The sequence below is a fragment of the Mus musculus genome, chromosome 7 (assembly GCF_000001635.26).
Source record: "Mus musculus strain C57BL/6J chromosome 7, GRCm38.p6 C57BL/6J".
In the NCBI taxonomy this organism is placed as follows: domain Eukaryota; kingdom Metazoa; phylum Chordata; class Mammalia; order Rodentia; family Muridae; genus Mus; species Mus musculus.
This window is the reverse complement of record NC_000073.6, coordinates 50,041,040-50,062,230: the sequence shown is the minus strand read 5'-3', so window position 1 is coordinate 50,062,230 and position 21,191 is coordinate 50,041,040. Positions and strand designations below refer to the sequence as shown.

Genomic DNA, 21,191 nt, shown 5'->3' with positions numbered 1-21,191 from the left:
AAGTAGGGTCCTGAGAGGCAGAGAATCTCAGACCTGGCAGGACTCAATGATAACTAATAGCATTCAGATTCTATGTTGCTTGTAGTCTTGGCTTCTCTCTCCCCAACATGCATCTAGAATCCCTGTCCTTGTCTTATACCTGCACTAACAATGCCAGGGAATATCGCCTTTGCTTAAAGAATGAGACAATAAACAATACACACTAGTGATCTGTACGTGTGCTTAGAATAACTCTGTGATCATGAGATGGATTACATTCCTTATGACATATTCATTAAGGTCTGTAAGGTCTAGAGGTGCATGAACCCTGCTCATCCTGCTTGCTCATTGTACATTATTTCACGATCATCTCCCAGCATCAGAACTGGTCACCAACGGACCAAACATGGGGATGTCATAGCAGAGGAGGGCAAGTGAGCATCAAAAGTCATTTGGCTTTTACATTCTTTAGTCACAGAACCAGGAGGCCTGCTACTAGACAGTATTTTCTAGATGTGACAGAGAAGTCATACCCAGGAAATCACAATAATATGGCTGCCTAAACAAGACCAGCATAATAATAATATCATTTTGACATGCCAATATAGATGAGGGATGAAGAGGGATAGGCATTCAGTGGCTCTGAGAAAGGGAGAACCAATGTTCTGTAGCCATGAGCCTCCTGATAGGTCAGCCAATCCCAAGTGGCCAATCCTAAACACATGTACAAGGAGCAACACCAAATGGATTTAATAGATTATACACACACACACACACACAGAGCTGAAAAGGAACAACAATATGAATTAACCAGTACTCCTTAGAGTTGTGTCTCTAGTTGCATATGTAGCAGAGGATGGCCTAGTCGGCCATCAATGGGAGGAGAGGCCCTTGGTCTAGTGAAGATCATATGCCCCAGGACAAGTGAATGCCAGAGCCAGGAAGCAGGAGTGGGTGGGTTGGGGAGCAGGGCAGGGGGAGGGTATAGGGGACTTTGGGGATAGCATTTGAAATGTAAATGAAGAAAATATCTAATGAGAGAGAGAGAGAGAGAGAGAGAGAGAGAGAGAGAGAGAGAGAGAGAGATGCATACAAGCAGTCTCTCCCATAGAGGCAGGACACCAGATGCCTGACACTCACTTTTTCTGCCTACTGAAAAGTCATCACTGTTTTATTATTTTTATTATTTACTATGACCTTGCTACAGGCCAACACATAAGAAAGCCATGTAAAGAATGCTTTCTATGGGGTCTAGAGAAGATGACTCTGTGGTTAAGAGCATTTGTTGATCTTGGTCCGAGACCCGCCGAACTTAGGAAATTAGTCTGAACAGGTGAGAGGGTGCGCCAGAGAACCTGACAGCCTCTGGAACAGGCAGAAGCACAGAGGCGCTGAGGCAGCACCCTGTGTGGGCCGGGGACAGCCGGCCACCTTCCGGACCGGAGGACAGGTGCCCGCCCGGCTGGGGAGGCGACCTAAGCCACAGCAGCAGCGGTCGCCATCTTGGTCCGGGACCCGCCGAACTTAGGAAATTAGTCTGAACAGGTGAGAGGGTGCGCCAGAGAACCTGACAGCTTCTGGAACAGGCGGAAGCACAGAGGCGCTGAGGCAGCACCCTGCGTGGGCCGGGGACAGCCGGCCACCTTCCGGACCAGAGGACAGGTGCCCACCCGGCTGGGGAGGCGGCCTAAGCCACAGCAGCAGCGGTCGCCATCTTGGTCCGGGACCTGCCGAACTTAGGAAATTAGTCTGAACAGGTGAGAGGGTGCGCCAGAGAACCTGACAGCCTCTGGAACAGGCAGAAGCACAGAGGCGCTGAGGCAGCACCCTGTGTGGGCCGGGGACAGCCGGCCACCTTCCGGACCAGAGGACAGGTGCCCGCCCGGCTGGGGAGGCGACCTAAGCCACAGCAGCAGCGGTCGCCATCTTGGTCCCGGGACTCCAAGGAACTTAGGAATTTAGTCTGCTTAGGTGAGAGTCTGTACCACCTGGGAACTGCCAAAGCAACACAGTGTCTGAGAAAGGTCCTGTTTTGGGCCTTCTTCTTCGGCCAGGAGGAGATCCAAATACAAGATATCTGCGCACCTTCCCTGTAAGAGAGCTTGCCAGCAGAGAGTGCTCTGAGCACTGAAACTCAGAGGAGAGAATCTGTCTCCCAGGTCTGCTGATAGACGGTAACAGAATCACCAGAAGAACAATCTCTAAACAGAGTCAACTATAACTACTAACTCCAGAGATTACCAGATGGCGAAAGGTAAACGGAGGAATCTTACTAACAGGAACCAAGACCACTCACCATCACCAGAACCCAGCACACCCACTTCGCCCAGTCCAGGGAACCCCAACACACCTGAGAACCTAGACCTAGATTTAAAAGCATATCTCATGATGATGGTAGAGGACATCAAGAAGGACTTTAATAAATCACTTAAAGAAATACAGGAGAACACTGCTAAAGAGTTACAAGTCCTTAAAGAAAAACAGGAAAACACAATCAAACAGGTAGAAGTCCTTACAGAAAAAGAGGAAAAAACATACAAACAGGTGATGGAAATGAACAAAACCATACTAGACCTAAAAAGGGAAGTAGACACAATAAAGAAAACTCAAAGCGAGGCAACACTAGAGATAGAAACCCTAGGAAAGAAATCTGGAACCATAGATTTGAGCATCAGCAACAGAATACAAGAGATGGAAGAGAGAATCTCAGGTGCAGAAGATTCCATAGAGAACATCGGCACAACAATCAAAGAAAATGGAAAATGCAAAAAGATCCTAACTCAAAATATCCAGGAAATCCAGGACACAATAAGAAGACCAAACGTACGGATAATAGGAGTGGATGAGAATGAAGATTTTCAACTCAAAGGTCCAGCAAACATCTTCAACAAAATTATTGAAGAAAACTTCCCAAATCTAAAGAATGAGATGCATATGAACATACAAGAAGCCTACAGAACTCCAAATAGACTGGACCAGAAAAGAAATTCCTCCCGACACATAATAATCAGAACATCAAATGCACTAAATAAAGATAGAATACTAAAAGCAGTAAGGGAAAAAGGTCAAGTAACATATAAAGGCAAGCCTATCAGAATTACACCAGATTTTTCACCAGAGACTATGAAAGCCAGAAGAGCCTGGACAGATGTTATACAGACACTAAGAGAACACAAACTGCAGCCCAGGCTACTATACCCAGCCAAACTCTCAATTATCATAGAGGGAGAAACCAAAGTATTCCACGACAAAACCAAATTCACGCATTATCTCTCCACGAATCCAGCCCTTCAAAGGATAATAACAGAAAAAAACCAATACAAGAACGGGAACAACGCCCTAGAAAAAACAAGAAGGTAATCCCTCAACAAACCTAAAAGAAGACAGCCACAAGAACAGAATGCCACCTTTAACAACTAAAATAACAGGAAGCAACAATTACTTTTCCTTAATATCTCTTAACATCAATGGTCTCAACTCGCCAATAAAAAGACATAGACTAACAAACTGGCTACACAAACAAGACCCAACATTTTGCTGCTTACAGGAAACTCATCTCAGAGAAAAAGATAGACACTACCTCAGAATGAAAGGCTGGAAAACAATTTTCCAAGCAAATGGTATGAAGAAACAAGCAGGAGTAGCCATCCTAATATCTGATAAGATTGACTTCCAACCCAAAGTCATCAAAAAAGACAAGGAGGGACACTTCATTCTCATCAAAGGTAAAATCCTCCAAGAGGAACTCTCAATTCTGAATATCTATGCTCCAAATACAAGAGCAGCCACATTCACTAAAGAAACTTTAGTAAAGCTCAAAGCACACATTGCGCCTCACACAATAATAGTGGGAGACTTCAACACACCACTTTCACCAATGGACAGATCATGGAAACAGAAACTAAACAGGGACACACTGAAACTAACAGAAGTGATGAAACAAATGGATCTGACAGATATCTACAGAACATTTTACCCTAAAACAAAAGGATATACCTTCTTCTCAGCACCTCATGGTACCTTCTCCAAAATTGACCACATAATAGGTCACAAATCAGGCCTCAACAGATTCAAAAATATTGAAATTGTCCCATGTATCCTATCAGATCACCATGCACTAAGGCTGATCTTCAATAACAAAATAAATAACAGAAAGCCAACATTCACATGGAAACTGAACAACACTCTTCTCAATGATACCTTGGTCAAGGAAGGAATAAAGAAAGAAATTAAAGACTTTTTAGAGTTTAATGAAAATGAAGCCACAACGTACCCAAACCTTTGGGACACAATGAAAGCATTTCTAAGAGGGAAACTCATAGCTATGAGTGCCTTCAAGAAAAAACGGGAGAGAGCACATACTAGCAGCTTGACAACACATCTAAAAGCTCTAGAAAAAAAGGAAGCAAATTCACCCAAGAGGAGTAGACGGCAAGAAATAATCAAACTCAGGGGTGAAATCAACCAAGTGGAAACAAGAAGAACTATTCAAAGAATTAACCAAACGAGGAGTTGGTTCTTTGAGAAAATCAACAAGATAGATAAACCCTTAGCTACACTCACTAAAGGGCACAGGGACAAAATCCTAATTAACAAAATCAGAAATGAAAAGGGAGACATAACAACAGATCCTGAAGAAATCCAAAACACCATCAGATCCTTCTACAAAAGGCTATACTCAACAAAACTGGAAAACCTGGACGAAATGGACAAATTTCTGGACAGATACCAGGTACCAAAGTTGAATCAGGATCAAGTTGACCTTCTAAACAGTCCCATATCCCCTAAAGAAATAGAAGCAGTTATTAATAGTCTCCCAGCCAAAAAAAGCCCAGGACCAGACGGGTTTAGTGCAGAGTTCTATCAGACCTTCAAAGAAGATCTAACTCCAGTTCTGCACAAACTTTTTCACAAGATAGAAGTAGAAGGTATTCTACCCAACTCATTTTATGAAGCCACTATTACTCTGATACCTAAACCACAGAAAGATCCAACAAAGATAGAGAACTTCAGACCAATTTCTCTTATGAACATCGATGCAAAAATCCTTAATAAAATTCTCGCTAACCGAATCCAAGAACACATTAAAGCAATCATCCATCCTGACCAAGTAGGTTTTATTCCAGGGATGCAGGGATGGTTTAATATACGAAAATCCATCAATGTAATCCATTATATAAACAAACTCAAAGACAAAAACCACATGATCATCTCGTTAGATGCAGAAAAAGCATTTGACAAGATCCAACACCCATTCATGATAAAAGTTCTGGAAAGATCAGGAATTCAAGGCCAATACCTAAACATGATAAAAGCAATCTACAGCAAACCAGTAGCCAACATCAAAGTAAATGGAGAGAAGCTGGAAGCAATCCCACTAAAATCAGGGACTAGACAAGGCTGCCCACTTTCTCCCTACCTTTTCAACATAGTACTTGAAGTATTAGCCAGAGCAATTCGACAACAAAAGGAGATCAAGGGGATACAAATTGGAAAAGAGGAAGTCAAAATATCACTTTTTGCAGATGATATGATAGTATATATAAGTGACCCTAAAAATTCCAACAGAGAACTCCTAAACCTGATAAACAGCTTCGGTGAAGTAGCTGGATATAAAATTAACTCAAACAAGTCAATGGCCTTTCTCTACACAAAGAATAAACAGGCTGAGAAAGAAATTAGGGAAACAACACCCTTCTCAATAGCCACAAATAATATAAAATATCTCGGCGTGACTCTAACGAAGGAAGTGAAAGATCTGTATGATAAAAACTTCAAGTCCCTGAAGAAAGAAATTAAAGAAGATCTCAGAAGATGGAAAGATCTCCCATGCTCATGGATTGGCAGGACCAACATTGTAAAAATGGCTATCTTGCCAAAAGCAATCTACAGATTCAATGCAATCCCCATTAAAATTCCAACTCAATTCTTCAACGAATTAGAAGGAGCAATTTGCAAATTCATCTGGAATAACAAAAAACCGAGGATAGCAAAAACTCTTCTCAAGGATAAAAGAACCTCTGGTGGAATCACCATGCCTGACCTAAAGCTTTACTACAGAGCAATTGTGATAAAAACTGCATGGTACTGGTATAGAGACAGACAAGTGGACCAATGGAATAGAATTGAAGACCCAGAAATGAACCCACACACCTATGGTCACTTGATCTTCGACAAGGGAGCCAAAACCATCCAGTGGAAGAAAGACAGCATTTTCAACAATTGGTGCTGGCACAACTGGTTGTTATCATGTAGAAGAATGCGAATCGATCCATACTTATCTCCTTGTACTAAGGTCAAATCTAAGTGGATCAAGGAACTTCACATAAAACCAGAGACACTGAAACTTATAGAGGAGAAAGTGGGGAAAAGCCTTGAAGATATGGGCACAGGGGAAAAATTCCTGAACAGAACAGCAATGGCTTGTGCTGTAAGATCGAGAATTGACAAATGGGACCTAATGAAACTCCAAAGTTTCTGCAAGGCAAAAGACACTGTCTATAAGACAAAAAGACCACCAACAGACTGGGAAAGGATCTTTACCTATCCTAAATCAGATAGGGGACTAATATCCAACATATATAAAGAACTCAAGAAGGTGGACCTCAGAAAATCAAATAACCCCCTTAAAAAATGGGGCTCAGAACTGAACAAAGAATTCTCACCTGAGGAATACCGAATGGCAGAGAAGCACCTGAAAAAATGTTCAACATCCTTAATCATCAGGGAAATGCAAATCAAAACAACCCTGAGATTCCACCTCACACCAGTGAGAATGGCTAAGATCAAAAATTCAGGTGACAGCAGATGCTGGCGAGGATGTGGAGAAAGAGGAACACTCCTCCATTGTTGGTGGGATTGCAGGCTTGTACAACCACTCTGGAAATCAGTCTGGCGGTTCCTCAGAAAATTGGACATAGTACTACCGGAGGATCCAGCAATACCTCTCCTGGGCATATATCCAGAAGAAGCCCCAACTGGTAAGAAGGACACATGCTCCACTATGTTCATAGCAGCCTTATTTATAATAGCCAGAAACTGGAAAGAACCCAGATGCCCCTCAACAGAGGAATGGATACAGAAAATGTGGTACATCTACACAATGGAGTACTACTCAGCTATTAAAAAGAATGAATTTATGAAATTCCTAGCCAAATGGATGGACCTGGAGAGCATCATCCTGAGTGAGGTAACACAATCACAAAGGAACTCACACAATATGTACTCACTGATAAGTGGATACTAGCCCAAAACCTAGGATACCCACGATATAAGATACAATTTCCTAAACACATGAAACTCAAGAAAAATGAAGACTGAAGTGTGGACACTATGCCCCTCCTTAGAAGTGGGAACAAAACACCCATGGAAGGAGTTACAGAAACAAAGTTTGGAGCTGAGATGAAAGGATGGACCATGTAGAGACTGCCATATCCAGGGATCCACCCCATAATCAGCATCCAAACGCTGACACCATTGCATATACTAGCAAGATTTTATCGAAAGGACCCAGATGTAGCTGTCTCTTGTGAGACTATGCCGGGGCCTAGCAAACACAGAAGTGGATGCTCACAGTCAGCTAATGGATGGATCACAGGGCTCCCAATGGAGGAGCTAGAGAAAGTACCCAAGGAGCTAAAGGGATCTTCAACCCTATAGGTGGAACAACATTATGAACTAACCAGTACCCCTGAGCTCTTGACTCTAGCTGCATATGTATCAAAAGATGGCCTAGTCGGCCATCACTGGAAAGAGAGGCCCATTGGACACGCAGACTTTGTGTGCCCCGGTACAGGGGAACGCCAGGGCCAAAGGGGGGAGTGGGTGGGTAGGGGAGTGGGGGTGGGTGGGTAAGGGGGACTTTTGGTATAGCATTGGAAATGTAAATGAGCTAAATACCTAATAAAAAATGGAAAAAAAAAAAAGAATAGATACAGAAAATGTGGTTCATTTACACAATGGGATACTATTCAGCCATTAAAAACAAGGACATCATGAGTTTTGCAGGCAAGTGGATAGAACTAGAAAATATCATCCTGAGTGAAGTGACCCAGACCCAAAAGGACATGTAGGTATGTACTCACTGATAAGTTGATATTAGCCAAAAAGTACAGAATATACCTCATAGACTCTTGAAGTTAAATAAGAAGGAATCCCACTTAGAAAAGGGAAATATGGTCTTGGGAGGCAATGGGTGGGAGGGAAATGGGTGTAGAAAAAAAAAAAAAAAAAAAGAGCATTTGTTGTTCTGATACTTCACTTTGATTCCAATCACCCACATGGCAGCTAGCAACTGTCTGCATTTCCAGTTCCAAGGGATCCTAGGTCCACGTCTGGCTTCCATATGCACTGTGTTCACATAGTGCTCTGATATCATGTAGACAATACATGAATATGCATAAAAATAAATCAATCTTTAAAAGGAAAAAAATGATTCAATGTCTTCACGATCCTTCCTGGGCACTTTCTGAGATAGCTTCCATTTTTACTAAACACAAGAGCAATTTATCTTGCAAACTAGAGAATACTGGCCAAATTTTATTAACTTTATATTTTTTATATTAGTGCTAAGCAAAATTCTCCTTCATCTGTATTTATTGCCGGGAGTGGGGGGAAGATTCCTGGGATGAACTTGTCTGCTTTCTTTTGTCCTTCTTCCTCTCTCTTGCCCTTGGGTATCTAGCCCCTGGCCAAAAGCCTCCATATTAAAATTCACAGCTGTAAGCTTTCTTTAAACAACAGACTCACATACACAATTCCTTACTTACTGCGGCCATCTGGACATCTAGTCAATGTTTCAAACACCTATGGTTAAAGACTTTCACTCTTTGACCCAGACTCAACCATCCTAGTTTTCAGTCTTAGTGTATGTGACACCCAACCCTCAAGCCAAACACTAGAAACTGTCCTTGGTTCTTCCCACTTCTCTGCTTCCAAGTCCAATCCAAGAGCAGGTGATCTGACTCCCATGTCTGGAACGTATCCACTGCACCCCAACTTCCCTCTCATATCTCATGCCCAAGTCACTCCCATAGTCCCTCAAGACATTCTCTATTGACCCCTCACTAGCTTCCCCATGTCCATGCTACCTTCTTCCCATCTTGCACACAACAGCCAAATGTTCTTTTGAAAACATACATTTGAATCATGTTAGCCTCCTGCTAAAAGCGTACAGTTACTTCCCACTGCCCATGGAATCAAATCCCATTCCATCACAAGACCAGTGAAGTCAACCATGGACCCATCTGATGCATCTCTCTACCACATCTCATTCACCCTTCTTCATTTGCTAGAAGAACACACCCTTGCCTTGCATCTTTGTCTCTTCACTCTTCTCAGGGGGCTCTGTAAATGCCTGGACCCTCCTCCTTGAATTCTCACTGCAACCTTTGAGCCACCTGTCAATGAGGGCTCTCCAGGGATGTCCCTTTTCGAACCATTTTGGGTATTCCTTCCATATGACTCATTGTTATACATAGACTGTGACCAGTTCATTGCCTCTATATGTAACAACCAGTCTTTGTGTTATTTACTTTCTCTCCCTAACAGACTGCAAGCTCCTTGATTGAAGGTATATCTATTTATTCATAGTCTGACCCCCATTCTTTGTGCCTGACACAAAGGCATCCAATTTGGACACTCTGATTGCTCCATTTATTTTCCTTACTTTATATTTTTACTTTAAATAACTACTTATATCGAACTCAGAAAATATGCAAAACCAGGAGATAAACTGATCTTTCTCTCATGCCAGTAAGAGTATCTTGGTTGAAGAAAATGGTATTTTGAGCCAATCCCTCCTCTTCTATACAAGACACCCTTAAATAGTCAGAACTGCCTCTACCAGCCTTGAAGTTTCAGTATTTTGCATCCTAGCTTTCATACATCTCTCCATAAATTATTGGCATATTAAAGGAAAAAGACCTACCTACCAGAGGGAAATGTAAGAAATGCCCATTTGAAAACATGGAGATGTCACATACAGTCTCATTATTCTCAAGTAAGCACCTGCCAGAATCAAAGAACATGAAAAGCTACCCCACTTCACATAGCATAGAGGTCTGAATTCCAGAGCAGGTTGCACATCACGGAGACTACTCTGAGTCTGGCAGATCACTAGCTGGGTAGCCTTGGAAAACACTTCTCCTCTTTGAACCCCATAATCAACTGCTCAAGATCAATGGATCATGTTATATGATGCCTCAGCTTGAACATCTCATTATTGTTAATTAATTTATTCTGCCCAAGACATATAGCAAAAGAGGGTAATTTTTTTCCATCTATGCAGCACACAGATTCTATAATTGCTCTTCTTTGTTCAAGTTCCAAATTAAAATATAAAGTTTTCAGTTCCTCAAATACTGGCGTGTCACTGCCTCCCCAGAGGCAGACTTCTGCCCAGAGTTGAAAGAGCAATGAGTGAAATGAATTAACGAGCCCCTGGGGCAAATGTTGTGCTGCCGTGTTCTACCACGGGGATGCACGTTCACAGTGCCCCTTGAGAATATTCCATCCATGAGATGGAACAAGAAAAACGCACATGGTGAATGGAGTTTATAAGCATAAAGTATAGCTATCAACTTAGAAATCTATGAAATATGCTCAATCATAGACCAAATGGACAAAAGGAAAGTGCTGAGCACAGGCAAGAAGAATGGGGACAGGAAGCTGATGTCTTCATCTGGCACTGTAGGCAGATATACATATACACACAGAGAGAGCATTCATATGTGTAAATTTAAAAATAGTAAAATGTTTAAAAAACAAAAACAAAGCCTACCTTTGAGACCCCTTTTTCCTACTGAGTTGCCTCCTCTAGCTTTAATAGAAAAAGATGTGCCTACTCTTACTGTGACTCGATATGCCAGGGCTGGCTGATAGCCATGGATCTATGGCAGGACTACCCTTTTCTGAAGAGAAATGGAGGAAGAGCGGATGGGGGTGAGAGGTTGGGGAAGGGATGGGGAAGAAAGGAGGGAAGGGAAACTGTGATTGGGATTGAGATGTTAAAAAAAAACTTTTTTTTTAAAAGTAAGCTAGACTTGCAGAATTTAAATAATGTTATGAAAGACACTGGGCTAGGAAGCCATTGCACAAAGACACCAAGCTAGCTCATCCTATAGAACACATATCTAACTTTGTGCCATCTGCCATCTGTCACATTGTGGCCTTGATGTCTATGTCTATGTGGAAAGAGATGGATCCCTATCATAAGTCCACAGCTGAGCATTCTGCATCCATCCAGGAAACACTGAGTGAATGAGGGAAGGACCCCTTTTGAGGCAAATGCCAATAGGTAAAGAAACTGAATCACAAAGGCATACCCTAGCTTACCCAGAGTCGTGAGTCAAGGCACAGGAAAATAACCAGCATGCTGGTCATCAAGACTGACCATCGTGCTCCCTGGCATTCAGCTGGTCCCCTGCTTACCTGTCACCCCTCTCATCTCCCACTCCACCTCTGCCCCTGCATCAGAGCACTGCAAACCCCACTGCCCTTCCTCCAGGGGACAGCACTCTCACGCTGTTGTTCCTGTCTGCAGCAGCTTTTTCAAGCTCCCTCTGACTGTTTCAGGCCAGCTGAGTCCCTGTGTTCTGTCCCCACTGTACTTAGCACAACCACTGGTTTCGTGCATGCAATCGTTTTTTGCATGTGATTAACTTACTAAATAATATCTTGTTTCTTCCACTGTAGATCCCATGGGAAACCCTTTACCAATGTGTACCTAACACCTACTACTGGCACACATCTGGTGGAGATCCAATCACTTGGCAAATAAAAGTGATCTGGTCTGCCAACTCCTGAATAAAACATAAGACAGGGGTGAGCAGCACCTCACATAACCCAACCTGTTGAGACAAAGTGCACCCCCATAGCAAGCTGCCTAAGGAACAATAAATCTAGAGAACCATTCCAACCCTTCCATTAGGGGATGGAGCCTAGGGAGCCCTATGACACATGGCACTAATGAATTTTTGTAATTACTATTTGACTCAATCAGAAGACATCCCGGTGCCCCCATAATTTCACTAATGAGAGAAGAGATTTAAGACGGCTGCGTTCTCCTTACACATTTAATGATATCAGGAAGAAAATCAACCGAGTAACATTTTAGACTGCCTCTCCACACTGCCCCAGCAACTCAGCAGAATCATCCTGCTCACTCCCATCACCCCCCTCACACACACACACACACACACACACACACACACACACACACACACACACACACGACTCAGAAGCATAGGACTAAGAAAAAAGGAGAAGTATGAATGCCTGCCCATTTGCCTCACAGGACAGGAAAACACACAGGGTGGGGGGCTGATAAAAGATCTCCACAACATGATTAAGACTTCATTATTTAACCAAAAGAGTAGGGAACAGATAATTACATCATGATATAGATGCCTGAAGGAAAATCACATATGATAATATCATAATGACACTGAGGTAATGAGATAAGGAAGGAAATGTCCAGTCACACTGTCCAACAGTTACCAAATGTTCCAGGTGTGGTGAAGCATGCTTCCACTCTCGAACGTACTTGAGGCAGAGACAGGAGGATTGCCCGAGTTTGAGGCCAGCCCAGACTGCATCGTAAGTTCACAGTCAGCCTAAGCTGAGTCACAGTGAGACCCTGTCCCCAAGACCCCCAAGAGATAAGGATGTTGGTTAGTGTTAGAATGCTTGGAGGGACTATGTAAGGCTTTAAGTTCCATTCCCAACACTGCACATGTTATACAATCATATCCATAACAGGAAATCACGTGTACACAGAACCTATTCAGTTATTCACACAGACAGCAGCATGGTCTTCAGTAGATATTAGCCATTCTGAGGGATAGGTAAACTGTTTCTTCTTTCCATGTGTCTGAATTTCTAAATCTTCTCTAGATGTTATGATGAGAAAAAAAGACACATTTTCTGAAATATAAAAACATATTAAATAAAAAGAGAAAACCAAGAAGAGAATGCTATAAAAGAAAATAAAAGCCCCATTCATCTAGCTGTCCGTCAATGAGGGGCATCCTTAATCATGAGATGGCCAGTGTTCCATTGAAGCTCAACCCAGAGTCACTCTCTATGAAGACCCTCCTCTCCTTAAAGGATAGAGCCAGTCAGCTCCAAATGGCTTGAATGGACATTTAAACTAAAATAGGGCATTCAACCTTCACACCCTGACCCTATGCCCTGTATAGCTCCAAGATAAATCAGGAAGATAGCAATCACTTGCCATCAAGCTCCCTCAGACATGGTTTTAATCTGTTCTGTCAATAGTCCGAGGGCCAAGCAGATGTGCCCACTGCATGGAATATGCAGCTCCACGCATAGGAAAATACTGAACTTGGACAAGAATGCATCCTCCTGCAAGGTTTGCTGTCTCTATTCTTCAAAAGATAGAACGGCGTCCTGAGCTTTTCGAAGCGCCCATGGATGCAACCATTCACTCGCTTGATCTCCATTTAAATGCCTTTATTGAGCATTCCTCTGAATGAAGGCAAGTGGATTACTATGTATCTCCACAGGGTGTAAGGCTCAATTTGGTGGTGCATGCCTTTCAGGAACAGTATAGGAGAGTAGTTAGCTCAGGAGCCAAGCCAATGATCTGCTAGAGATAATGTGTGTGTATGTGGGGGCGGGGGTATGGTGCATGGCTTGTGTGTGTGTGTGTGGTGAGTGTGTGTGTGTGTGTGTGTGTGTGTGTGTGTGTGTGTGCGCGCGCGCGCGCGCGCGCGTGTGTGTGCTTTATAGTTGATACCCAAGGCCAAACACATTCTAGACAGTTCATCACTGAAATACCTCCACAGCACAGAAAATTTCTTCCATTTTCTTTTAAATACCATGTTTTTCATAAATTTCCTGAGCTGGTCTTGAGCTTTTGGTTCTTATAAGTTAGCCTCCTGAGTAGCAGGGATTACAGATTTGGTATGACCACTGGGTCCAGCTGAGATTCCAGGTTTGTCCATCAGGTGTATAGCTTTGGACCAGTTAACCTCTCTCTCTATGTTTCAGACTCCTCATTCCCCAAATGCCAGGAAACTGCATGTACCCCGATGGAGACAGTGCAACTGTGACAATTAAATTACATAGTGGGTTTTAACCTTTATGATAGTGTCTCCCCATAAAAAAGCACATGTGTTTGGGCTCAGGGCCCAGATCCTGTAGGATGTATGGAGTACCAAACTACATCCACAGCCAGCATTTGATGGTTCTGCAGTCTGAGCTGTAGCAATGGCCGTGTTGATGGCTAAGTATGGCTGTGGGCCAGTGGGAAAGCAGAAGGCAGGAGAACAGGTATTGTTTGCTATGCTTTGTGGCAGGTTTAACCACCTGTTCCAATTCTCATCTGCTTACAAGAAAGTGGAGTGTCGACGGGATTTCTGGCCACTTTGCAGTCTAGGTCCAGTCAGCCAACAGCCAGACAGTTTTGAATTTTTACTTTGTGCTGCTTAGCAAGGATTTTAAATGCATTCGTGTAATCTTCAAAGCAGCACAATGAGGTCAGTGCTCTTGTATCATCCCACAGGTCAGTGAAGATGCCTTTGTGGAGGAGGCAGAAGTCGGACTCTGATCCACTTAAAGCCAACCTCAGGAGACCACTGCCCGTCTTCTCAGACATGCCAGGATCTGGCTCTCAGCTCTGCCCTTCACACACTGGGGATAGCTCACCTTCCTTTCTCCATCTTTGAGTGGCCATGACTGTGACGGGATGGTGCTATCCTGCTTTTCAGGGTTCTGTCACAAATAAATGGAAGAATGAGTCCATACGCAGTGCCATCCCTAAGGAAGTTTCTGAGTTGTTTGCAAAGGAGAATTCGAAAGTTACCCACTTAGCTCTGAGCAGGACCACTTCCCAGGTGTCTATGTATACATGACATTCCATAGCTGTAAAAGCCCACTGCATGAGCCATGAGACACTCACTTTAATGAGAACAAGCTCTTCCTGTGCATGGCTTCCCTAACCCCAGATCACTGCAACCCTCACCCCACACCCACGCCAGGGTCAGCCTCCTTCAAGAGCCTCAGCTACCCTGTATACTGGGTGCAACCTTGAACTTGCATTAAAAGTTTGGATCAGTGACTGACCTAATTATAATTAATCCTCTTTTGTGCAGAGTCCTAATTTTAGGCATGAAAGAGATTTTTTTAAAACATCGCATTGGCCTTGACCTCACTACATCTTCTCAATGTCAATATTAAACAGTGGGACATCGTGTCCAATAGCCAAGCTCTCCAATCCATGACTGTTCATTATAAATCATATTTTACATGTTGCTTCGAATGCTGTTTTTCAAGAATAAAAATCTGCCTGCATTGAAGTTCAGGGTAATTTTAATATGCAAACCTCCTACAGAGATGATGTCTCATTTTAATTATTGTTTCGGTTTAATGGGTTTTCATTAAATTAGAGGCTGGGACAATTAGTAGGGTGAATAGCTCATGTTTTAGAGGTAAGTTGCTGAGACTCTGGGGCAAAAAGACAGTTGTGTCACACACACAGGTAGAACACTGAGCCCTGAGAGATATGCTTGCATCTGACTAATAGAAGACAGAGCAGATGATTTTCTCACTCAGCTTCCAAAGATGACCCAAGTCCCTTCTCAGGGCTACACACACACACTCTAAGCATGGTTTGACCAGAGGGAGGCGATCTTTTAATCACTTAACTTTCTATCAAGAATCCAGATGCCCCTGTCACTGAACCAGAGAGCACTTTCAAAAGTTCACAGCCTGTAAAGCAAGGTGTCAAACCCCAGACAGATAGTCCTGATGAAACTGTCTTACACACACAAGTAATTCAGTTGCTTTAGTGGATTAATGTCTGACTTTCTACCCCTGGGAAATTGGTCCAACTTCAATGCAGGATGCAATGACCAAAAATCATATTGATTAACAAACTGTCAGGGAGACAAGAAGAAATGGCTTAAGTAACCAAAGCAACATTTCCACCACCACCACCATCCCCCCAGACACTACACAAATGTGTTATTCTGGGGCCAACAAGGCAGTGTTGCTTCTGAGAGAGATGAAAGAAAGATCAGGAAAGGCAGAGAGTGAGAGGTCAAATCTGCTGAACCCGGATCTGAGGTCTGAGGTGAGGGGTGTGACTCCATGCTAAGAGGTGGGACTGCTCCTGGAAAGGGAAGGGACTTTAAAGGAGAAAATGAGAGGAGTCCTTCCTAAGAAAACTAGCCTGTTCTGGTCAAGCAAGCCTGGATCCGGTGCAGTGAAGAGACCTCTTCCATTGCAAGAGGAAGGAGGGTAGAGAACCTTTCCACAAAATAAGGAAACACGAAGCAACAGGAGATTCACACAGCTCAGCCACCAATAGAGTGATAGCACCTTCATCCTCACTGTCACCCTAGGCCCAGCTCACGGGATAACACGTAATAATAATTCCATGCATGTATACACTGTGCAATTATCAAGTCAGAAGACTTAGCGACTCTATATCCTCAAACACTGTTAAACAGATTACAACATAGTAATTGAACTTATTTATGGGACGTGGTGTAGTGTTCTAATATTCACACACAGGTTCTAATTAATCAGGGTAACAAGTGTATCCTTGTTGTAAACTGTATGTGGAAGCTACCCACTCCTTTCATCTGGCTATCCATAAAACATGGGCCAGGTTCACTGTGACAGGGGCAATAATGGAACTCATCCAGGTAATACTTGCTTTCATATTTCCACTGTCCTAAAAAGTGCATCATCAGCTCTTGGTTCCCAAGTATTAATCTAATTACACGCCTTGTTAGCTAATGAGTTCCGGACTCACTGCTGGGGCCATCCTCCTCACTATTTATCTATGTGTCTTGTGCATTTTCATTTTCCCTGGGGAAACCATGAAGCCCAGACCTTTTAACCCTGGACAAGCAGGATGGCAACACTTTCCCAACAAGAAGTAGGCTGCCCAACATTCCAGGGTACTAAAATGAGCTCTGAGAAATGTGGGCATCTTTCTAAAAAGGGGGCAGTGGGCATTTCTTTTTGTTCTTTTTTACAGATCTTATTTCAACTGCATTAAACACTGAAGTCACCCCTAAAGGGAACTGTGCATATCTTGTTTGCTTTTTGAGATCAAAGCAGTGACTCTGGTGCAGAACTTTGTTTAGTCAATGTCCCACCTCCACCCTTTTAAACAAGAGCCACAAACATGAGCTGAAACTATAAGCCCTGTTTACTGAAGCATTTTCAAAATGAATTTTTAAAAATATATGGATTGAAGCAAAAGTTGGTCTTTGATCATTGTTGCAAACATGCCTAGCTCAGGCCTGTCCAAATTCAATGGACCCCTCCCGTTCAATTTCCTACTTCATTTCAAAGGCCGGCTGTTAGGTCACTGAGGTATTGTCTCTACTTGTATATGATTTGACTTTAACAGTTGGCATTTCTTCCTGCTCTCTGCTAGCCACACTGAAAATGGTTATTTTATTCTTCCATATTCACAATTGGACAACCAAGAGGTTCTCTAAGGAAGGCAAAGAGGTGTCTGAAGTACTCACAGTTTCCTCTCTCTCTCTCTCTCTCTCTCTCTCTCACACACACACACACACACACTCACACACACACACACACACACACACACACACACACACCTCACCTCCCACTTGTAATTCTAGGTGTCCCCTGTTCAAATCCCGCCTACTTTGAGGGCCAACCAAACTTTAATGAGCCAAGGTTCCAGAAGCCCAGCTGAGGATGATTTTCCCTTTCAAGTCCTAAGCCCAATCATTCGTTCACACACACAGAGGTCTGTCCTGCCATTATCTGTAAGCTCTGTAAGCTCCAGACTTGACCAGAAAAGACTCATCCAACCAATATGACTAGCTGAATGGACACATCAGTGAAATGACAAACCAGTGGCTAGGTGGCAACCTGGCTTCTAGGTGCCTCTCACAACCTGTCCAGAATCTGCACTTCTTTGGTTGTCCTCCATGGCTGGGACATCTTGAAGTTTCTTCATGACATCCTGCTTTGCCTGGTCATTATTAGGAACATCCCATCAGCAAGTCCTGGGTTCCACCTCAGTTGCAACAATGACCCCTGACTCTACAGACCTGCTAGGTACCAGCTATCCACCATCAGCTGCCACCACCTCCTCCTCCTCCTCCTCCTCCTCCTCCTCCTCCTCCTCCTCCACCACCTTTTCTTACATCCTCTTTACTACCTTCTCCCTCCTCTATTAATCCTTGCTCTTCTCCCCACACTCACATGGATGCCAGAGAATCCAAAAGGTCCGCACTTTTCAATCACCTCACCTCTCATTTCAAATCCCTAAACAGCTGGCTGTAGCAGTTTCCTGAAGCTGCTTTAAGTAACTCCTGAAACACTGGCTTATAAGGACATGTTTGTTTGATCTCAAAGTTCCAGGGGACTGAGGAGCTGAAGAGACAAAGCCAAGGTTTAGACAGTACTGTTGTTTGAATCTGCAGTTGTACCCATCTTGCCGTAAGTGTTTCAACACTTGAACCTCAGCTGACTAGTGTCTGGGGGGTTGTGGAACATTTAAGACATGGAATAGAAATGGATGAAATGTGTCCCTGGAGGAGGGCCTGGAGGATTTAAAGTGCAGCAGAGTTTCTGGCTGTTCTCTGCTTCCTGATCCATCCAGATGTGAGGAGTCCCAGACACACGCTTCAGCTGTCATAAATTCTGCCATGCCTTCCCCTCCATGATGGGCTGTATCTTTGCCAGCTATGACCTGAAGTAATCCCTTCTTCCCTTAAGTTGATGGCAAGAAAAACAACTAAAGAGATAGTATAGTTATTCCTCAGGGATCTCTGGGGAAATCTATTGTGTGCTTTCCAACTTTCTGTGACTTGGGTCTCCTTGTGGTCTCTTTTGGGGCATAGGCCATTATTCTGCCCAAAACAGTGCCTGCTGAAATCTGAATAAAACCCTAATTCTTTGTCCTAACCAGAATGATCTCACATGATCTAACCCTGGCCATGTTTTTCTGGAATCCTCTGGAACATCTACCCTCCTGGGACATCTGTATGTCCATTAATGTTGCCTAGATCTGAAGAATTTTTCCCAGATGTTCCAAGAGTGTGGGATCTGGAGCAAAGTAAGCTAGTTCAATCCCTAGCTTTGCCTGTGCCTAAGCATTTAGCCTTGACCAACTGATCCCTTTATTTCCTTTTCTGTGCTCCTATAAGATGGGGTTTATATTATATCTCCCTTTAGGGGGTGAGTTAATGGACATAAAAGAATTAGAACAGTGTTTAGCAGAGCCATTCATAAGACTATAGGCAAATATTTCAGCCTCCAAACGCTGACACCATTGCATACACTAGCAAGATTTTGCTGAAAGGACCCTGATATAGCTGTGTCTTGTGAGACTATGCCGGGGCCTAGCAAACACAGAAGTGGATGCTCACAGTCAGCTATTGGATGGATCACAGCCCCCCAATGGAGGAGCTGGAGGAAGTACCCAGGGAGCTGGGGGGGATCTGCAACCCTATAGGTGGAACAACAATATCAACTAACCAGTAAACCCCCCCCCTCCCCCAGAGCTCGTGTCTCTAGCTGCATATGAATCAGAAGATGGCCTGGTCAGCCATCAGCGGAAAGAGAGGCCCATTGGTCGTGCAGACCTTATATGCCTCAGTACAGGGGAACACCAGGGCCAAGAGGTGGGAGTGGGTGGGTGGGGGAGTGGGTGTGGGAGGGTGGGGGGGACTTTTGGGATAACATTGGAAATGTAAATGAAATAAATACCTAATAATAATTAAAAAAGACTATAGGCAAATATTAAGGATATGTTCTTTGCATATTTACCTGAGTTCTCTAACTCTTTCCTTTAGCCATCAACTCCAACATCACATCTCCAGAAATGCCTTCACCAGCATTCTGATTTAAAGGCAACCATCTCCCTAAGTCATTTAGTCACTCTCAGCCTCCTGCCTCTAAGTGTCTGTGTGTGTGTGAGAGAGAGAGAGAGACAGAGACAGAGACAGAGACAGAGACAGAGACAGAGACAGAGACAGAGACAGAGAAAGAGAAAGAGAAAGAGAAAGAGAAAGAGAAAGAGAAAGAGAAAGAGAAAGAGACAGAGACAGAGACAGAGAATATGTGTGTGTTGCTTTTATCTCCATAATATATATATATGTGTATATATATATATATATATATATATATATGATTACTACTTTTTTACCACACTTGTTTATTATCATCTTTTTCCACCCCTGCAGGAATATATGGACTCATGTAGAGTTGTAGACAAACTCTGTCTTTTTTCTGCTGCATTGCTCATACCCAGAATACATAGATGGTTAATCAATATTTGTTAGGAATGGATAAATGGTTGGATGGATGAACAAATTTGGGCTACTCTCTTTGCTGCACTTAGACAAGAGTTCCTCAAAGACAGGACACCTGTGATATTCTTTGTGCTCCACCAGAACCCAGGACAGTGGCCTCCACAACCATGTGTTAGACGCTCCTGATGATCAGTACATACATGAGAATGTAAAGCCTCCTTTAAAGGTAAACATACACACAAAATCATCATGATCATCCCCACCACCATCATCCTCCATCAGGTCACTCAAAGATTCACTGAAAGATAAGGGTTCCCAAAAGCACACCTTGAAATGAGAGACTTGGAGCACATTACAGGAATTCAGTCCTCTGTACGTACAAGTAGATCAGAAGAGTTGCTGAGATTTTTCTGTATAAATAAAACATCAAAACCAATACTACAGCTAGCTTGAAATATACAAATAAAGCCAATTGCTGGGAACCTTTGCCAACTGCTACCCACCAATTTCTCTGTGGCTGCCCTTTCCACAGGAGCCTGCAGCTCATGTTCTGTCAGGTGAAGACTTCCCCTTTGAAGGCACCGCCTTCCTCACCTCTGCTTCCCTGCTAACGGATGTGCAGAAGAGGCACAAGCTAACATCACACAGCACCAGATGTTCTCAATCTCATAAAATGCTGTGCTAAGCCAGTCTGAGCCCAGCGTTTGTGTTCAATGGGAGCAGGGCAGAGGCTTCGTCAACACTAATTTGAAATGTGAAGATGCCTGCTCCCTCCTCACTCTCCTGAACGGATCAATTGCAGCCCTTTGATGTGGTTTACAGGGGCTTTCCCAATAAAGTTTATGTCGAAGCTTGGTCCTTAACCTAACAGGTCTGAAAGCTGATAGGTCCTGAAGAGGTGAGCCTGGAAGGTGACTGAAACATGGCCACCTTTGCAGA

At 43.3% G+C, this 21,191-nt stretch overlaps 1 protein-coding gene across 1 annotated transcript in view; it reads right to left on the bottom strand.

The window, feature by feature from the left end:
* Positions 1–21,191, bottom strand: part of Nell1 (NEL-like 1) — an 887,940-nt gene that overhangs the window by 801,059 nt on the left and 65,690 nt on the right. The window lies entirely within an intron of this gene.